Below are 6,019 nucleotides of genomic sequence, written 5' to 3'. Positions count from 1 at the left end.
TTTTAAAAAAGCTTTCTCCCCTCCCATTGACGTCATCGAGTCGGAAATGGCCACAGCCCGTCATCTGGGGTGAAGTTTGTGTTGATAAAACAAAGGGGCATTTGATGTGGCATGACTTTGTTCTCCCTCTAACATATCCAGGATTGGCCCCAGCTGCCGGAGGAACTTGTAGATCTGGAATGGAAAAGGTTCAGAAAAGGACAACCGATACCATCAAGGGGATTAACATTCCCTGATGAGGAATAATTAAAATACTTGGGGTGTTTTAGTTTAAAAAGGCTAGAGGTGTATAAAAATTACTGGTGGTGTGGAGCAGATAGATTTTGTTCTCCCTTTTTCATAATGCTTGGACTTCCAATGGGCTTATCCAGCGAAGCTGAATGTTGGGAGATTGGGGACAGACACACATCATGTATTGCATTACAATTTCATCTTGTGCTGGAGTTCTGTTCCAGGTATGGTGTGTAACTGCCACCGTACCAGCATGCTCCTGGGGCTAGTGCACCGAGTGGTACATGCCTCCCCAAGTAAGGCAGAGGGCTGTTAAACATTACCTTGCTTCCTGGGTAAGTCCTGCTCAGTGCATGGCCTCTGGGATGCTCTTGAGGCCACCCAAGTTCCTGCAAGATCTTGTGAGAACACCCTAGAGCCCGTGTGCTGAGCAGGACTTGCCTGGTAAGCAAGGCAGACAGCTTAAAAGTGCTTTCCACATAGGGGAAAACCCAGCACAAAAAGAGCTTTTAAGCTCTCTGCCTTGCATGCATTTAATTTACACAATTTTAGCCGTTTGGTTTTCAATTTTGCATAAGAAGCAACTGTGCTGTATTTACTCATTGAATTCATATCCCACCCTTCCTCTGGAAAGGAGCCTACGGTAGCAAACAGATACACAGTTTGAGAAGGAAAATAAAAACAGTTGTGACATTCTAAAAGCAGTTACAGTTAAGAACATTCTTCCACTCAGTGATCTTGGGTTTGCCAGGAGCAGTCTTCTTCAGCCACCCAAATCCTGGGTGAACAGGAATGCTTCCAAACTCCTCCTGAAAGTGCATAATGATGGAGACAGGTGCACCTCACTGGGGAGTGCATTCCACAACTGGGAAGCCACCACTGAAAAGGCCCTGTCATAAGTCAGCACTAACCAGGCATTCCTGCCCCTTACGTAAAACGAATTTGCTACCATAAAATACGGTGCTAGTCACTAACCCTGATGGCTTTAAAAGGGCATTAAATTCATGGAGCATAAGACTATCAGTGTTGTTTGCGGTTATTCCTATGGTGTTGGAGGCAGTAATATATGCAAGAGAGTGCTGTTGTGCTCAGGTCCAACTTTTGGGCTTCCCAGGGGCATCAGGATGCTGGGCTTTTGTTTGATCCATCAAGAGCTGCTCTTGGGATTTACCCCATGACCAAAGCAGGGGAAGAAATGATGAGATTTTCCTTTCCTGCTTCCTCTAACCTCTCAACCCTTGCTGGTGCTATTTGCATTTTTTAAAAAATTGCAAAAACATATTTCACTTCATGCCTAGTTTAGGTTCCTCTGCCGCCTTCTGAATAATAATATCCCAAAGTAGGTTGGAGATGATACCTAATGAATTGAGCAGAAGAGGCTGTATGAGCTTGCCTAGTAGAGTCCACTAGAGGACAGCATCCACCTAAAAATGAATTGAACAAAGCTGGGTTGGTTTCATGCTTTGGGTAGTGTATGTTGCATGTATGTTTAGGCAAGGTGCTGTTCAGGTCTCGGCATCTGAAGGCTCTCTTAACTGTGTTACTCTTAACACAGACTACACCAACCTGGTGCCCTCCAGATGTTTTGGACTAAACCTCCCATTAGCCCAAATAAGCTGGCTTGGGCTGATGGAAAGTGTACACCAAAACATCTGTAATTTTTTGTTTTTGGAAAATAAAAGAATTTAAGACAAAACATCTGGAGGGTGCCAGTTGGCGAAGGCTGAATTGGCATATGCAGATTGGTGTCTGTTTCTTCACCTGAAAAAGGATATTGCGGAGTTTCAGAAAAGGGCAACCAAGATGATTAAGGGGAGGGATCAAGTCCCCTTTGAAGAAAGGGTGCAGTGTTTTGGGCTTGTTAGTTTAGCGAAAAGGTGAATAAGAGGCAACATGATAGAAGTTTACAAAATAAAGCATGGCATGGAGAAAATGGATTGAGAAAGGCGTCTCTACCTCTCCTAACACTAGAACTTACAGGCTACTTTTTTTCTTTAAAAATGTTGAGGTACTCTCATTTTCCTACTCATTGAGGCCAACCTTAGATTCACAAAATGTTTAGGGGTATGAGTATTCCTGCGTCCCGTCCGTCCCCCCCCCCCCACCAGTGAAAAAGCACTGCTTGCAGACATCCAGTGAAGCTTGAATGCTGGAAGATTCAGGCCAAATAAAAGAAAGTGCTTCATGCAAGACATAAAACCGTGGAACTCACTCCCACAGGAGGCATAGATGACCACCAGCTTGGATGGCTTTAAAAGAGGATCAGGTAAATTTATAGAGGAGGGGTACTATTGATGGCTACTAGCAACATTGGCTATGCTCTGCCTCCAGAGCTGGAGGCAGCAATGCTTCTGAATATCAGCTGCTAAGGAACCACAGGAAGGGAGAGGGCTCTTGGGCTCAAGTCCTCCTTGAAGGTTTCCCACAGGCATCTGGGTGGTCTATGAGAAGAGGATGCTCGACTGGATGGGTCATTGGCCTGATCCAGCAGGCTCTTCTCATTTGTCTTGGACCTCCCTGTGCCCTTTTCAGTACAGTGGTACCTTGGGTTAAGTACTTAATTTGTTCCAGAGGTCTGTTCATAACCTGAAACTGTTCATAACCTGAAGCTCCACTTTAGCTAATGGGGCCTCCTGCTGCTGCCGCACCGCTAGAGCATGATTTCTGCTCTCATCCTGAAGCAAAGTTCTTAACCTGAGGTACTATTTCTGGGTTAGCGAAGTCTGTAACCTGAAGCATATGTAACCTGAAGTGTATGTAAGTGCGAGGTACCACTGTACTTAGCACTCTCCGACCCCCACTCTCCACATGTCCTGTCTTCCTCTTCTTTCTTTTTGAGGAATGCCGGCCAGGGTGCCTTCCACTCAATTAGAAAACAGCAAATAAAGTAAGAGCCATTCTCTCAGCGTCCTATCTGAAAAGGCCAGAGTGCAGCCTCTGCCCCTATTGGTTGCATCACACAGCAGCCTCCTGGGCACCTGTCCCTTTGCCTGTCTTGTTCATCCTTGCAAACAGCAGCAGCAAAAGTGTTTACCCAACAAAGATTCCTCTTAAGACACACAATTTACTCTGCTAACAATGCTGCGCATCGGTTATGGGAACAGATGTTTGTTGTTGTCTCTGCTGGCATTGGAGGGTGGGGAAAATGAAACCCAACACACATGTGTGTGTGTTTTCTTGCATGTAGTGTATTGCAGGGGTGATGCTAAGCGGCTGCATGTCTTGACCTCCCTTGGCTAGAGGGGAGCTGGGTGGATATCTGCACTTTTCCATAATTTGCTTCCTTTGCAAAAGAGGCTTCCAGTTTTTCTGTCTGATTCTCAGGGACCTTAATGTCTTTTAAATAATTTTGCTGATACCACCTGTATTTGCAGTAGCTGATATATGGGAACCAGACCTTGTCGAAATGATGGTGATTCAGCCTGATCTCTAACAATCCTTCTGTGTTGCATTAGATGCCCAGAAGAGCCAGATGGGCCTTTTCAATGAGAGACAGTTTCTAAGTCATAAGCAGTCTGTCAGGTGGGTTCTTATGTGTAAAGGAAGGCATCTAGTGACAGAAGGGCCAGATCAGGGTTTGGGTTCAATGCCTGACCAAATGATACTAGAAGCAGCAGCAAAAATCCTTTCTCAAACCCCCATGGGCTCATCACATTCCCTTTGATTACATTGCTCTAACATGCTGCAGCCTCCCTGCCTGCTGGCACTTCCTCATCCTGATCTGAGCTACTGCATGATGTTTCCCTCCCCGCCCCCATTGGAAAGTGGGCACCTGGGCAGGCTGCAGAGTTTGGGAACTCCTTGGGTATTCTTGTAACCAATGGAAAAGCAGGGGGGATCTTTTTATTAATAGTTGAGAGCATAAATGGCTGAAAGCAGCTGTGTAGGAGGTACTATTCATTGTTTTGTCCATGTGGTCAAAGCCAACAAGCTGTTTCAAGGTGGTGGTGTGATCTTTCTTCAAGAGATACCCAGACTACGGATTCAGACATGATGCTTTTCCTCCACGGAAGTCATTGCTCTGGGTGTCTTCCATATGGGGGCTGCAGAGAGGACCACCCTGCCCTAAACCCCTTAAAGCTACAAGTGCATGGACTGCTTCCCCCCCCCACTTTGCTGCATTGAATATTTTTTTGCATAATATTCTGTACACACCCACACCCCAGGCAGTTAAAAAGCTTCTGCTTTTAAAACCCCAGCAGGCCATTGAAGGCGAGGCAATCTCTGCTTATTAATCATTTCAACCTCCAAAGCAAACGGGATCCCAAATAATATAAGTAATTAACTTTATCTTGTTGACATGGCTGTTTATAACACAATGTCAACACTGGCTCTGCCAACATGGCGGAGTTGCTATTTACATAAACGGAGGGCTGGAGACAAGAGCCAGGCGGGGCTGGGGCAGAAGGAGACGACGGTCTGGTTTATGGATCAGGCAGACAGTGCGACTTACCTGGTGCCTTGCAGAGTCACTGAGTTCTCCTGGTGGGCAGATTCCTTCAGGGTGTTATGTTTTTTTGATGCTGCTGATCTGATGGATCTCATGTATTTTTGCATGTTGGGATGCTTTTTCTAACTGCCTCAGTAGGGGATTCCCCTGCCTGCCTGAGGGGGGGGGGGAGAGGACATAATTAATATTTGTCTGGTCCCTGAGGAGGGAGTTTGGCAGCCACCAGCAATGATTCTTCAGGGGACTGAAACTGGAAGTTTCTGCATGCGGTACATCTGCATGAGCACAATTCAAAGTGTTGGTGCTGGCTGTTAAAGCCCTAAATGGCCTCGGCCCTGTATACCTGACATCGCTTCTCCACCCCCATCATTCAGCCCAGACACTGAGATCTAGCATTAAGGGCCTTCTGGTGGCTCCCTCACTGCGATAAATGAAGCTACAGGGAACCAGACAGAGGGCCTTCTCGGTAGCGGTGCCCACCCTGTGGAACACCCTCCTGTCAGATGTCAAGGAGATAAGTAACTACAACCTTTAAAAGACACATAAAGGCAGCCCTGTATAGGGAAGTTTTTAATGTTTGATGTTTTATTATGCTTTTATATATGTTGGAAGCTGCCCAGAGTGGCTGGAGCAACCGGGTGGGTGGAGTACAATTATTATTATTATTATTATTATTATTATTATTATTATTAATTATTTTTTATAGTGGAATAGGAACGACACTCTGCTTATGTACCAAGACTATCTTTTCTTTTTGCTTTCTGTGTTTGAGGCCTGTGTCCTTCAATTTTTTAAAAGCCGTATTTACAGTATGATGAGCATCTATTCCAAAGTGGATCCCTCAAATCCCCAGAACTTTCTCTTGTATACTGAGGCCTTTAGTCCTCAAGATGGCACAAGACTTTGTTGTTGTTGTTGCTACAATGGACAAACCCTTCTGGAAATCATGGACTGTATCTATTCCCCCCTCCCTCAATTTATACATTACACACAACCTGGTATTCACCCCTCCCGCCTTATAACTTGCTCAGTCACAAAAGGCTTCCCAAGAACATTGTGGTGAGAGTGGAGCTTTCCAATCAATTTTGCTTTTATTGGTGGGTGAAGGGCTCAAACCAAGTGTCATCTCCTTAAGTGATGGGGGTGTCTTCACTAAGGCCATTGCTGGAAGCCATCATCATGGTCCTCTTTCAATGGGCATCTCCCATTACCATGGACCATTGGTCATGCTGGCTGGAGCAGCTGATAGCAGCTGGGAGTCAAGCAACATGCTGCCTTTGCTCCTTTGGGAGGAAGGGCAGGATATAAATTAATGGAGGGCCAGGGCCACCCCCCACC

The sequence above is a fragment of the Podarcis liolepis genome (genome assembly GCF_965112155.1).
Source record: "Podarcis liolepis genome assembly, chromosome: 14".
NCBI classification, from domain to species: Eukaryota; Metazoa; Chordata; class Lepidosauria; order Squamata; family Lacertidae; genus Podarcis; species Podarcis liolepis.
This window is presented reverse-complemented; position numbering follows the sequence as displayed.